Source organism: Solea senegalensis, unplaced genomic scaffold, assembly GCF_019176455.1.
Source record: "Solea senegalensis isolate Sse05_10M unplaced genomic scaffold, IFAPA_SoseM_1 scf7180000017734, whole genome shotgun sequence".
NCBI lineage: Eukaryota > Metazoa > Chordata > Actinopteri > Pleuronectiformes > Soleidae > Solea > Solea senegalensis.
The window spans coordinates 64,188-79,234 of record NW_025322508.1 but is presented as its reverse complement, the minus strand read 5'-3'; the positions used below and the strand labels follow the sequence as shown (position 1 = coordinate 79,234).

General features: G+C 38.7%; 1 protein-coding gene across 2 annotated transcripts in view; it reads left to right on the top strand.

Moving 5' to 3' along the window:
- Positions 1-4,310: 4,310 nt before the first annotated feature.
- LOC122764870 (semaphorin-4B-like) overlaps positions 4,311-15,047 on the top strand; it is a 70,289-nt gene continuing 59,552 nt past the window's right edge. The window contains exon 1 of one of the 2 annotated variants that reach the window (XM_044018853.1): positions 4,311-4,332. The gene's annotated coding sequence lies outside the window, so the exon portion shown is untranslated. Of the gene's footprint in view, positions 4,333-7,417; positions 7,623-15,047 lie in introns of those variants that run through there. The other variant, XM_044018852.1, reaches the window with a different exon arrangement.

Genomic DNA, 15,047 nt, shown 5'->3' with positions numbered 1-15,047 from the left:
AGGGGGCCACATTTTTCCAAACACACGTCTGCTCATTTGACACACAGTAGGCCGTGTGTTTGAGTTCAGATTGACTGAAAACACCCCCCATTTATCATTAGGGGGTCACATTATTAGGTACACCATTGTAGCTGGGTTGTAGCCCAAGGAGAACATTATTTGATATAAAATGTACAATTTACTTGGCGAGATAAGGATCTTCTGAAGAGAACTGGGTTCTTGAATGCTTGCTCCAGTTTCAACACGCTTTCCTACAGTATGTTTAGCACATACATTCACTGGCCACTTCATTAGGTACACTTATTCAGCTGCTTCTTTAGGGGTGAAGTTCAGACCGAGGATCGGATTGAAGAAGATCTACTGAGGTTTTCCATGCACAACCATCTCTAACGTTTACAGAGAAGATACAGACACGGGTAGTTTTCTGGGTGAAAACCAAAATGCTTCTCTCTGAAGACACAACATGTGGAACCTTGAGACAGATGGGCTTCAGCAGCAGAAAACCACACCGAGTGCTGCTACACTCCATTAGGTGTCCTGTGTCCCTCATCAAGTGGCTGGCGAGTGTATATTTTTAGTGTCCATCCCATTTTTTTGTGAATGTAACACCTCAAGACCTTCTTGAGGGAGTTTTTAAAACTGGCACACACTGAGTAGAGGTTGGGGGATCAGAGGTTAAGGTTTGGGGCTTCTTGAACATTAAATTACTCCTTAAATTTAATTGTATGAATCCTTATCGTCGACATGAACTATTTAAAAAATATATCTAGTTTCCAAGAAACAGAAAGAATCTTAGTTTTGCCTAAAAAGAAAACAATAATATCTGGAAATGCACTTTAAGAACAGTTATTATTTTTGTCAGACACCAAATTTGTGAAATGCTAAATTAAGAATATTTCTGGTTTTTAATCTAAGACAAATTCATAATATGTTTATTTTGCCTTTTTGAAGAATCATGGCTTTATTCTTAAGTTTTCTTTTTCTGTTTTTCTGCTAATTATTACAATTAGCATTATGAGAGGCCTGTGGGCAGTGGAAGGGAGCTGGGCTTGTAAACATAGAGTTGACTGTTTGAGTCCCGGGATTAGTTCCGTTTGTGTGTTAATGTGTACAATTATAAGAAATTCTTAGATATAAATTCTGAAAAACTTTAAGACAGAAGAAATTTAAAGAGAACATGACATATTTTCTTTGTTTACAATAAGCTTTCTTAAATTTTGTCCAGTATTGTCTAGTTTTTTGTCATTTTTTTGTAGTTTTAAGGCATGACATGCTCAATGTTGATAGATTTAAATCTTAATTTTAGTCAAGCAAAATTTACTTACACCAATGGCAGATAGTTTTAAAAAACAAGAACATTTTACTCAATGTTTGAATATTTGGCTTTTTTTACCGGGCTATTTTTACAGTGTATGCGTCTTTAATAAAATACCGTACATTTGTAGCAAATAAATACAGTTATTCTGGGGGTTTTTTTACCACACAAATGCATGTTAAACAGTGGTAACATGAGTGTGTGTCTGTGACAGCGTCTAGTCGGTAGTCAGTAGCAGCCAATCACCTCTGACCCCTTAATTTGAGAAGTGGTCTCCAGGGCTCCAGATGGAGGAAACACATCTGCTCTGTGTCATCAGTCAACGCCACATATCACAGCTGACCAACGTACAGTATACGTGTGAGATATGAATAATTTATCGCCACTTAACTCTTGGGGCAACGTTTGTGAAAATTGTTAAATTATTATTAAAATTGGATTCAAACATTTAGACCTTTTCGTTGTGTACGATAATCAAGAGCATGATTCTGTGCCGTTTTGTGATAAAGTTAGTGTAATTGAAAACTATTAAAGTGTTAATTATGATTACCAGTAATAGTGTGATGGAGATTAGCAGCGATTCATATAATCCTTACAGTGATAACTGACTGCTGCAGTGATTAGTGCCCTAATTCCGCTGTGAACAACACATTTGTGCCGAGTCATGTCAAAGACATAATTCTCCAACTGTGTATAACAAATATTGTTGAAGAAATAAACAGCCCAAACATGACTCAGCTGAAATGCTTTTGCTGATTTTTTTATATCCCGACTCACCATCCCTAGTATTCCATCCTAAACCCCAGAAATAAGCTTTATTTCTTGGTAACAGTGTCATGCCAGGGTCACTCCCGTCTCTCAATGCCGTCATTGTTGTTTTGCACTTGCGAAACAGAGCGATTCCTTGAGGAGGAGGAGAGAAGAAGAGAGAAAGAGGGAAAGAAAGTGGACCGATTGTCTGTGAGCTACAGCAATAATATTCCAGGGCTGTAGTTCTTAGCCCCTGCGGTCATAATCAGGGGGTTCAGCCAAATTTGTGTGTTAGCAAAGGTCAGGTCCGTCTGGAGTGCTGTTTACATTCTGGGGATACCCGCCTTCCTCAGGCATCGTCCGCTGAATATAGTGTCACACACACACACACACTGGGTGTACAGTGTGCTGCATTCCTGTCAGCCTACAACACTCGGGTATGTGGAGAATGTTTTATGTTTTAAAATGAGACAGACGGACAAAAGAGCAGTTGCATTGATTTCTCTCTCTCTTCTCTCCAGGCGATGTCACACTCATTAGAGTCCTCGGTGCAAACACAGCGCTCCATTATTTTCCTGCTTCTGTTTGGTTTTTTTATTGTAAGTGAGATGATAAACTGCTTTTGTGCGGGTCACATCTGCAGACTCTCTAATCTGAATTTACCGCACTGGCAAAGCACTTGATTTATTCGGGCCTGATTATTTAGTTGACGTTGTTGATGACACTCGCCTGCGCACTCGGAGCCTCTGAGCTGAAGGTTTCCCGAGTCCTGCGTCAAGAGACAAAAGGTAACGGAGCCTTTTATTCAGCCCGGGCCCCAAAGTCAGGTCTATACTTAAAGCTATTTTGTGTAACGTTTGGGGGATTTTTGTTGTTGTAGATGTTGTTATTCTGACTCAGTTTGGTTTTAAACAACACTCCCACAACAATAACGTGCCTGAACTCACATATTCATACAATTCTACCCCATATGACCGTCCCCCCACTATCCCCCCAGCCATCTTTTTTGTATTTTGTATTTTAAACTCCACCTAGTGTGTTGAATTTTGACAATTTTATCTTATTTTTTCTTTCTTTATTTGCTTATATGTGATGTAAAGTGACCTTGAGTGTAAAATGTGTCATTATTATTACTATTATTATTATAATAACGTGCGCTTCATCTGGAAACAGGCTCTGTCAAGCAAAACTATCAGCCCTGACTGAGGGAGCGTTTGTGCATTTGGGGACAAGAAGTATTTATTTTGTTAAAATCCTGAAAAACAGGGTTTTTTTTGAGCAGTAAAATTCACCCGTGAAACACTTCTTTTGTGTTTTCAGTCATAATCCAGCTTGGTTGCGTGTGTGTCTTGCTTTACTAGCACAATGATGCTGCAGTGTCTGTCTTGACATATACTATACGGACAAAAGTTTGAATTCAGGTGTCTCAGTCACTCAGACATGGTTTGACTTTCAGTTTGGTGTGGAAGAACTTGACTGGCCCCACACAGGACCCTGACCTTTAACCCCATGATCGAGCACCTTTGGGATGAACTGGAACAGAGATTGTGAGCCAGAACCTTCTCGTCCAACTAAAATATTAATAAGTAGTATAAGTATAAGTACTCTATATGTATTTGAATACTTCATTGCAGTACCAATACTTTTGTCCATATAGTTTATAACAAATCACTTCCTGTGTGCAGCATGAGACATTTAAAAGATACATTCTACAGCTTTATATCACTTGTGGAAACATTTTAGCAACATTTCATAGGTGAAGTCTCACGTTGCAGCTGAATATCCCTCACTTTAATCTACTCTACTTTTAATCTAATCTACTTTAAAATCACTGGACCTTAAATATTAGCATTATTGCTAATATACGTATTAATAATACGTATTGCCATCTTGGCTTGAATATAGGTTTTTGTGTCTTTTATTTATATCATGATAATATCATTTGTTTCTGATGGCTTGATTTGCATGTTGTAACCTTGTTTTGAAAAGTTCTACACAAATAAAGCTTATTTTTACCATCTTATACGTCGACATTTGTTGAAGAACATATGTGACGACCGTGATGAAGTACTGAGTACAGATTTAGACGTTTAAATACCCAGACTCCCTGTCCATCACCTCTTTAATTAAAGGTCTGTGTGGTCTGTCATTTCAGGAACAAGCTGTGTCATCATCATCCTCATCATCATCCTCATCATCGCTGCCGTGTAACGTGACTGCCAAGACATGCCACGACAACTGTCCTTCAAACTCACTCTTACCCGACAGTAAGTTTGTCTCTTTTCTCTGTGCAGTTCAATAACAGAAGATTTAAGAACGATGTGTCGCGTCGAGGTTCCGAGTCCTGATCGGACCAGAACCAGAGATCTGCCTGGCTTCACTTCAGTGAAACATTTAAACGAACATCTGTTACGTTCACGTCCACGCTGTTTTCTAATGAAGCCTCGAAGCCTCTTTCTCCAAGTATTTGTACTTTCTCTGCGTTTTTACCACAGTGATGGATTATTATGTTACGGGAGCTACAAGGTTGACAGGAAGAAATCTGGGATGTGACAGCAGGGCAAAACGTAGAGATCTTTATCATATGACAGAAAAAAAAAAGCCTTTTTTTGAATCCCACAGGACAACAGACATGATCTGAAAACTAAGTATAATAACGCATTAACGGTTGTAACATGATCCACAGCTCGTTTAGAACAGTGTTTCCCAGAAACAGGGTCGGGGTCGAGGGAGATTTTCTTCACGGTCACCAAACAAACAGGTTTAAAGCAGAACTATGCAGGATTTTAGGATTTTTACCCTAATTTATTTAGCGTCGGGGTCATCGTGATGGTTAAATGTCTCGTTGCAGTGAGATTGGGGGGGCTTTCTCTCCACTGCCCCCTACTGTTTGTGTTTGTTAGAGGAAAACTAGCTGACCCAGAGTCCTCAGAACCAGGATCAGTCATGTGCGGCCTCAGTCTCATGAAACACCAGGTGCCAGGTTATTTTAGACACTCATCACGAAAACAAACGCACATGGTCGTTGTTGTATGTTGTAATTCCTTTCCCAAACGTCTCTTAAAGATTATTTCAAAAAGATGTCACATGTTACAGATTAGGGCAGTGAATTACTGACTACATTGTGCACACATTTGCTCTTTTCACACTTTTGATTTGGGGCACGATAGTTTGCCATCTTTAAAATTGAGTAAGAACGTTTGGCAAACGATGATCCTAATAGTGTATAGTACTATAGGTGTCGCCGTGATGAAATCTGAATAAAAATGGTACCATTCACTGGCTTCATGCACAGTGTTTAGCACTACTCTGATGCACCAATAAGACTTTTCCCCACTCAGTGCTGAAACTAAACTTGTGAGTTTGTGTTTTCACTTGATACTGAAGACGGATCTGATGCCAGTGTTTGATAAATTAAGCCGTATGACTCAGTGTGTAGACGCAGACAAACAAACTGTACATATATATATATGTATATATATATATATATACATATATATGTATATATATGTATATATATATATATATATATATATATATGTATATATATATATATATATATATGTATATATATATATATATATATATATATATATATATATATATATATATATATATATATATATATATATATATATATATATATATATATATATATATATATATATATATATATACATATATATATATATATATATATATATATATATATATACATATATATAGCATCCATGGACATTTAGCCCGTTATTCAATGTTAAAAAATCATTTTGAAGGAAATTTCAAGGCAGGGAGAGAGAAATTCAAGGACAGAGTCAGAGTTTCTTGCAGCCTGTCGGTGTAAAGCATACATACCACAGATAAGACGAGGAGGGGAGGGGCCTTTGCTCTCTGCATACAAAACATCAACATTCTTGCTGTTCTTGGCAAACGTGATCTTTTCTGCCTTTTTGGACTGAATGTTCGGTGAATTCAGTCACTTTGTTCTGTGCAGTTTGTGTGTGAGCTGTGAGGATTTCACTTCATCCTCACGTACATACTCAAAAATATAAATGCTGATGTTTATCTTAAAGGCGTAGACGTGCTTGTCACTGAGGGAGAACCTTTACAATACTATGGTACAGAAATGTACCAATTGAAAGGGTACAATTTTGCTTAATAAACAATAATTGTCCACACAATAATGACATATTGACTTATTATATGCAGGTATAAAAAACATATTCACATGCTAAATGTGCAACTTTACACATAATTGGTAATGTAAATAACTTTTTTTTATTTTAACCTTTTTAAAAGGAATATGTGCACCTTATATAAATGTTTTATTGCCTTTTGATTTATTTCGCTTTTGCCCTTTTCCTCAGAGACAAAAGGTACATTTCGGGCATCTCTGCAGAGGGAACTTTGTCCAAATGTGGACCTACATGTTAGAGAAATGTCCCGTTAATTTTCAGTGTGTACAAATTGATTCTGGTAAACTGAAATCATGTGGTTTTAACATGTGGTTAAAAGCTGACCACTGGGAAATGGCAACTTGACTCTCTTCCATTGTCTCTTTTCCCTCAACAGTTTAAGGATAATCTAATGTGTCAGCCATTTATTTACCACATTTGTTTGCCTGTGAACTGCATCACTCAAAAAGTAAAGAACCCATTTGGTTGAAATGTTCTGTGGATGTAGATTATGACCCACGGAACAAAGGCGTGGACTTTTGTGTTGATCTGGCTGCAGAAACTGAGTCGTTGGTGGATATTTGCATTCTCCGACTGCAATTTCTCCAGATTCTACAATCACTGAGGGCAGATTTCTCCACTGACTGTCATATAACTGCTGCGTAGAATCTCAGACGACCTTTTCCAGAGGTTGAACATCAACATGCTCTGCGAGCACCGGCGAGGCCCGGCGCCGTTCATGCAAACGAAACTCAACACACACAGTCCAGTGTCCATCATGTTAGATCAACTCTGACAGCAGCAAACCACCGCAAATAAATACAGCTCAACTCTTTACTTCACAGCTTTGCTTCAAACCACTGGGGACACATTTTTCTTTCCATTTTTTTTTTTTCTTTTTGCAATAACCCGATCATAAATAATTGAATTTATGACTTGTGTGATGTGAGGCAGTGACAGATAGACAGACAGAGCCGGAGCACCTCCCTTCCTCCGTCCACTCCTCTCCCAGCCTATGATGTAATGCTCCTGCTGCTGATAGAGCAACCCCCACCCCTCCCTTGCGTTTTTTCTTTTCTTTTTTTTTTTTTCATATCCCACTCCCCTCCCCTGCCTTTTTGATTCGCTGCTGCCGCCGCCGCCGCTCTCACTGGTGCTGATGATAGTGGTGGTGGATGCGTGCCTGCGGTGCCGGTTCAGCTGCATCCCTCCCTGGGCATCTCACAGGATCCCTGCAGAGCTGCTGCTGCTGCTGCTGCTGTTGCTGCTGCTGATGCTGCTGCACCTTATTTCTGCTTCTTTTTATTCTTCTGTCACCACTGAGAGCCACTCCTATACTGAGCAACACAGCAAGACCTCGCTCCTCTCTCTGCTGCTGAGAGGTAAGACTTCTTCCTTGCAAAAGAAAAGGTACTGTAGAGAGGAAAGAGAGACTGAAAAGGAAGTAGAGAGGAGGAGGAGAAGTGGGAGTAAAGCAGGGGGAGTGATGGACTCAAGGTTGGCTGAGTGTCCAGTTGAGTAAATTGGTCTGGTCGCTGAAAGCGTCTCGTCGCCACGGTGCTGGATGCCATGGCAATTGCTCCTCTCTCTCTCTCTCTGTGTGTGTGTGTGTGTGTGTGTGTGTGTGTGTGTGTGTGTGTGCTGTAGTATGGTGTTGGTTTCCATGGTAAAGATGAGACCTGGGTCCCTGTGCTGCCTCAGATGTAATTCATATGTCGGGGGAAAGCTACTGTGCAGTCAGTCACTCATTTATCTCATTTTATTATTATTACAATTATTATTATTATTATTAGTGTTGTTTCACTTATTGTTATAAATGAATAACACATTTTTTTATTTATGAAGTAGATTTGATTAGTCGTCACTTCTCAGGCGCCGCAGCCTCTGGGTCTCACTTTGATTCAATACTAAAACTGGGTGTGTACACTGAAAAGTGATGTATCTGAGAAGAGTGACGGGGAGGTGTTATCTGCATGCAGATTTTTTTTCTCTCTCGCTCTTCCTCCCTCCCTCCCTCTCTCCCTCTCTCTCTCTCCTTCAGACATGAACATTGATCTCCAGATCGTTGTGTGGACTGTAGATGCTGAGACAAGACACTTTTACTGTAAGAGTTTATAGAGCTGTATGTAGCAGGGGGGGTTTTTGAAGTTGCTCGGAACCTTAACTCTTCCATCTGATCCTGACTTAATATTTCATGTCCCGTCTGCCCCACATGTAGATGTCCTTATTACTTATTCATCCTGGGCTTTCCCTGTGTTTGACTCATCACTTATTCCCACTTCTTTTTGTCTTCCATTGCTCTATCATCCTGATGGAGCCGCACAGCCCTTGAATCCTCACGTCTAATGTCTCATTAGCTCTTTGGGACGGGGATGTGTTCTTAAGTCCCGGATAGGAACCATGTGGTAGCTACACTTCCAGGCTAATTTTCTTTTTTTTTAAATTACGATTTCCCCCCACGGGGACGAAAACGCTCATGTTTACAGCGAATGTAATTGGTCTTTGAAACACAGCAGACGCAGGGCATTAATCCTTGAGAGGCCATTATTCTCCTTCTTCTTCCTCTTCTTCTTCTTCTTCTTCTCCTGCATTCTGAATAATAGGCTGTGCAGCCACATTGTGTGTGTGTGTGTGTGTGTGTAATTAATCGCCTGTTTATTCTAAACTGTCACTTATCACCTTCACCGGTGTCACCTGAGCGACGAGCTGACGTCATTTTAGCAGTGGGAGGTCAAACGGCCACCATTAGTTACAATCACTGTGTCACCACAGATGTCTGTATTAATCTTTATTTATTTATTTATTTATTTATTTATCCTTTATTTAGCCAGGACAGTCCCATCCCGGTCAGGATGGCAGCACAAATACTGTAGTTATGGAGACGAGGCGATTTCAGATATAAAGCTCACAACAGGATATGAAAGGTCATTAAAAGGCGTAATAAAGTAAAGTGCAGAAATATACAAGATCCTTAATCTGTAACCTCTCAAAAAATGTTTCTTTCATGACCCAGGTCTATAAAATGTGTTTAAAGAAGTCAGTGTCTGTCGGGAAATGATGTTTAACAGCTCATTCCATGTCTACAGAATCACTGAGAACTCTCTTTTTTGTATATAAAACATCAGAAAAAGCACAAACCCAAAGATATTAAAGTCATACTGTGACTAAACCTTTTGAGAAAGTTTACCCAGAGAAAACTTTGTTCTAAAAACTCTAGTGTGTAACTTTTTGAATATTTTGTGATACATGTATTTGCCCAGATGAGGTCACATGACTCAGCCTGCCAGCTCCATGTGACTTGTTTAACATCCCGACTGATGGCGGCGAGAAACAAAGCAAGTAACAACAGCGGCGGTGCACTCACAGAAAGTTTCAGACGTGGATTCTACTGCTCAAAAAAACTCTACTTTTACTACAGTAATAGTGACGGTACTTGGTGGTAAAGGATCATTTATACATGCTGGGGGCAGGTGGTGGTGATGACCCTCCAAGAGCTTCAGTGATCGTTGATGATGCATTAAAATAATCCTTCTAAAAGGCAAAGTAGACACAATAGCGACCCAGACTTCAACTTCAGATGCAAAGAAGTGAGCAAAACAACCAATGGTGTAAGAAAAGACGTCTCAGACCACCTGATGTCGGCCATTGTAGCCCAAAGTGTGGACCATCAAGGCTCTGCCAGTTGTCCATGAGAGGTCTTTCAAAATAAAATAGGAAATTATTCAAATTATTCATCACATTCATCTGGAGACACCATTATTGGCAATTTATGGATATTCCAAGGCAGAGATTTGCATTTAAAAATTAAGGGTATTAGAAGTTTAAATCAGGCGTGGTTCAAAGTTCATGATCGTTTTTTTTCTGCCTGTATAATAACAAAGCTGCTGCTTTGAAGCTGCTTTACACAATGTTTTTTCACACATTCATACAGCAGAGCTGGGAATCAAACCCCCAACCCTCAAATTGAAAGACGACCCTCCTCACTGAGTGTTGTGATTTAAGGTTTTTATTGGACGACAGTTGAGAAAGAAGAAAATTCTATTACGCGCTGACCAAAGTCTGACATGTCGCGGCGTAAAAGCTTTTTATTCCTTTACCGTGACATCTCACTGACATGGATATTGTTATAGTGGGGGAATCTAAATGCCAGCCACATGCGGGGGGGAGGGAGGGGGAGGGCCACCCGAGGAGTTGTCTGACTGTTCTGTTTTGTTTTTTGCTTTTTTGCTTCACAGCTCCTCATCTGCTCAGTTGTTTTTGTTTGTCAGTCACTGACTACGACCGCAAACCGCGTCTGTAAACAACACCGACACCTGAAAGAGAGCGTGACATGAAACTCAAGCAGACGATGACCTGGTGACTGATGAGTGGACGTGTGACTGGGAGTGCTGGGAACTCCCAGTCATGGTTTCAGACTGGTGACTAACAGCTAATGTGGTGACATAGTGAAAATGAGCATGCGGGCGGCAGTGTAATGAGAGGACCAGCAGTGAATCACGTATACACTTAGACTCACACACACACACACAGGTTTGCACTGCTGTTCTTCTGAGGACACTGCATTGACTTCCATTCATTTGCAGATTTCTGTCTCCGATCCGGTCCTTCCAACAGTCGAGGGTGTCTTCTTATTCTAGCCTGATTTTGAACAGATTATCAGGCCAAATTATACTATAACTATACAAATTATATTATAACTGACGCTTCAGAGTTAGTAAGTTGATTGTTAGTAAGTATTAACCCTTTGAACACAGAGCATTGTGACTGCTTCTTTCTATTACTGTGTTTAAACGTACAGTATATACAGAGGCTATAAGAATGTGCAATATAGAGTGTCCTATATCCTTTTTTTCAGCACAACCGAGGCAATCTGATGAAAAAAAGAATTCACCAACTATAGCTATGAGCAAAAATAACAGGAAAACGGTCTGATTTTGTGACTTCTGCACAATTATTGCCAGTTAAAGCACTAATAAAAGTGCGTTATATAAGGAATCATAACTTTGACTCAACAACACATAACAAGATGAAAAAACAACAACATTTTTTAAAGGCTGAATATGTGACCTATAAACACACACACACTCCCAGGATGTCCATATAAGGAGTTGCGTATTATTCCCACAGCAAATTAACATGGGTGCATAACATGTTTGATATTTACGACTGAACAGTGCTTGGGGGCGTGAGCAGAACCCTGCAATAACCAATGAGAGCGAGTTGACCGGGAAACAGATGTTGCGTACTTTTGCTAGGAGCCGTAACTTGTCCAACTTAGTTGATTTCCGTCTTTCAAGCATGATTTTATCCACAGTTTATTTTTTTCGCACACACACAACAGCTATTAAGTCCAACTCCATGTCCAAGTGTGAGTTTGTTGGGTCTGTGGACTCCCACATTTTCAAATCAAGTCAGATTTGACTTAACCTTAACATAACAGTTTTTAATAACCAGTTAAGGCCTAATCCTAACCTTAACCCTTGGTGGTTCCACGGCATAGATCAGACTGTGTGTGTTTATCTTGCATTTATCACATCTTCAGGCACTTCTTATGTGTTATGAGTCAAAGTTACAATCAATCTTTTGTTGCGTATTTAAAAAAACAGTTTTTCTTTTGTTTGTTATTGTTCATAAGAGCTTTTAAAGAGCTTTTAAGTATTTTTTCATGTGGGATTATATAGTTATAGTTATATGATTATATATCTTTTTCTTCAGATTGACTTTAGGTTATGCTGAAAAAAGGATAAGACACTCTATATAACACATTCTTCTCTCTGTATATTTGTTTTAGAATAGTAATGGGAAAAAAAGAGCCTCAATGCTCTGAGTTCTAAGGGTTAACTTCAACAGTTACATAATCAATCCCTCACAATTGAATTTAGTACCTTATTAAGACCAGGTTTTGGTCCTGACAAGGTCAGTTTAATACAAGTAAAAACACACACCAGGCATTGTTCACTCACTATGGCATCACCTTCCTGCCAGAGGGCACCATCCCAAAAAAACAAACCCTCTTTATTGGAGATCTATGTAGTCACAGGTGATGCAGTAACACCTTTTTTTTTCCACATCACAAAGATAGAAAAAAAAAAAAACACACAACATCCCACACCTGAACATCTGAGATGAGTGTGACTGATCGTATGCTGGCTGGATTACACAGCACCAGTGAATGAGTCACTCGGCTCGGCTGTGTGCCATTTCTGTTGCTGCACTTCCTGTTACAGCTCATTCAACTTTTATAGTCCCACCGAGTTTAAAATAAAGATTATATGAAAAGTCACGACTTCATGTAGATTTAAAGGCGGTGCAGTTACATCCGTAATACCTTTTTATTTAGAAGCAGCATGTTCAGATAAAAATAATCTGACACTGTCAGAAGTTATCGTGGAGTCTTGGACTTTAAATCACTGTGGTGTGGATAACGGAGGATAACATGCTAACCCAGAGTTGTTTTTTTTGAATGATAACAGATAAGTATTGACTGCAAAATATTCCTCCCCTCACCCTTCGTTTTCCCCTTTATCCCCCGTTTCTCATGTAAACTTTAGTTTTTCTTTCATCACAGCTCTCACCTGTTCTCTTCCTGAAAAGAGAAAAAAGAAAGAAGGGCTTTTTCTTACAAAGTACGGAGGAGTATTAGCGCCACAACATGAAAACAAACAGCATGAATTCTGAGAAAAAAAAGTCAGAATTCTGAGATTAAAGTAAACATTCGGATTTTTGCTTTAATCTCAGAATTGTGACTTTAATCTCAAATTCTGACTTTAATCTCAAATTCTGACTTTTTCTTTAATCTCATAATTCTGATATTTTCTTTAATCTCAAAATTATGATGAATTCCAAACTTAATCTCAGAATTCTGACTTTTTTAAATCTCAGAATTCTGACTTTTTTAAATCTCAGAATTCTGACGTTTAAATCTCAGAATTCTGACGTTTAAATCTCAAATTCTGACTTTAATCTTGAAATTCTGAATTGAATCTCAGAATTCTGATTTGAATCTCAGAATTCTGATATTTTCTTTAATCTCATAATTCTGATATTTTCTTTAATCTCAAAATGATGATGAATTCCGACCGTAATCTCAAAATTATGATGAATTCCGACCTTAATCTCAGAATTCTGACATTTTTAAATCTCAGAATTCTGACTTTTAAGTCTCAGAATTCTGACTTTAATCTCAAGATTCTGATGTTATCTTTAATCTCAGATTCCGACTTAATTACTTACTTACTCAGATTCTGATTTAATATCAGAATTCATGTTTTATTTCTTTTTATTTCTTTCAATTCTAATACTCTTTCGTACCAAGGTGACTCTTCCACTCCACTTAAAATATCTCAACTTGAGCAAATAACACAAACTTTTTTTTACGTTTATTTGCATCTCTTCATTTCCATCGACTCTGTGTGTAATCTGCTACATCGACCTCGGCGTCTTTCACTGACCTGATTTACTTCCTGGTCTGAGGCTCAAAAACCCGGCCAAAGGGCAAAAGATAAGTGTTGTGACGATAAAGAAAAAGCAGCGACCTGACGAGCTGAGACTCTAGTAGCTCTGTTTACTTTAGACTTCAAGCTGTTTACGCAGATTTTCCTCCTTTAAGCTGCGAGAAGTGAACACATACTTGAAGTAAGCGTTGGTCATGGCCCTGTTTTTATGCAAAAAACTGAAATATGTTATATTCCTGCAACTGGGAATAAAGGAATATGTTAGTGGAGAGAAAAACACAAGGTGGTCTGACGCCTGAACGTGGAAGCGACAGAACGTGTTATCTTTCAATGTCAGTTTTTAGACATTGAAAGATTTGAGGCAAATAGAGGAGGGAAGTGTTCAAATCAGGGATTTTTACCTGTCACACACATCAAGGAATTACAGGGTTTCAACACACTGGACAGTTTCAGTTGCATTTAGGATTCTTCTCCATGTGACTGAATGAAGAAGTGAACGTCTTCACTCAAACAAAGACATTTTAGAATTAGGTTTAGTTCACGCACAGTTTAAAGGTTAGGAATGTGTGTGTTTTCCTGTTTGTGTTGCCTTTTTAGGACCTTTGCTGGCATAAACACTGACACTCGTCACAACCAGTAGTTTCTTATGGAGACCAAAACATTTAGATTAGACTAAGATTTGAATGGTGGCTAGGATAAGGTTACAGATAACGACTTGTTTGGGCCTTTTGTCCAAATGAATGGACAAACAGGGTAGGAACCTGTGTGTGTGTGTTTAATATTTACCCATGTTTTGAAAAGAAAAGGGATTAAATCCCATTTTCCAGTATAAATTAATTAATTCTGCAAATCAGTGGTAATATCAGTATTGTACAGTGTGAAAACCAGATATCTGATCATTTTCTCAATTAATCAGGTACTTTTTTGCTCCATAAAATGTCAGAAAATGTTGATAAATGCTGATCTGTGTTAAAAACTGGATGTTTTTGCATGTCATACTTTGTCCACAAACCTTGTACTTATTTATTTGTTATATGGAGCAAAGAAATATTCACATTTACGCAGCTGAAAAGTCAGCAAACTTGTTTCAATTCTTGAAAAAAACTGATGAAGCAAAAGCAGTGTTGAAAAATATGAATTAAAGGCACAAATGTGTTATTATCAGCCTGTTAATGATGTAAAATAACACTATATCTGCACAGAAATATCTTTTTTGAACTCTTATTTATTAATAACCGGAGGAATTAGTCTAAAGTTTCCTGATTGTAGCTGCTGAGGTGAACTTTGTGTCGCAGTCACGCAGAGCAGAGGCGATGAGAAGTGACATTTTGAGAGCGGGCACATTAACGGGGT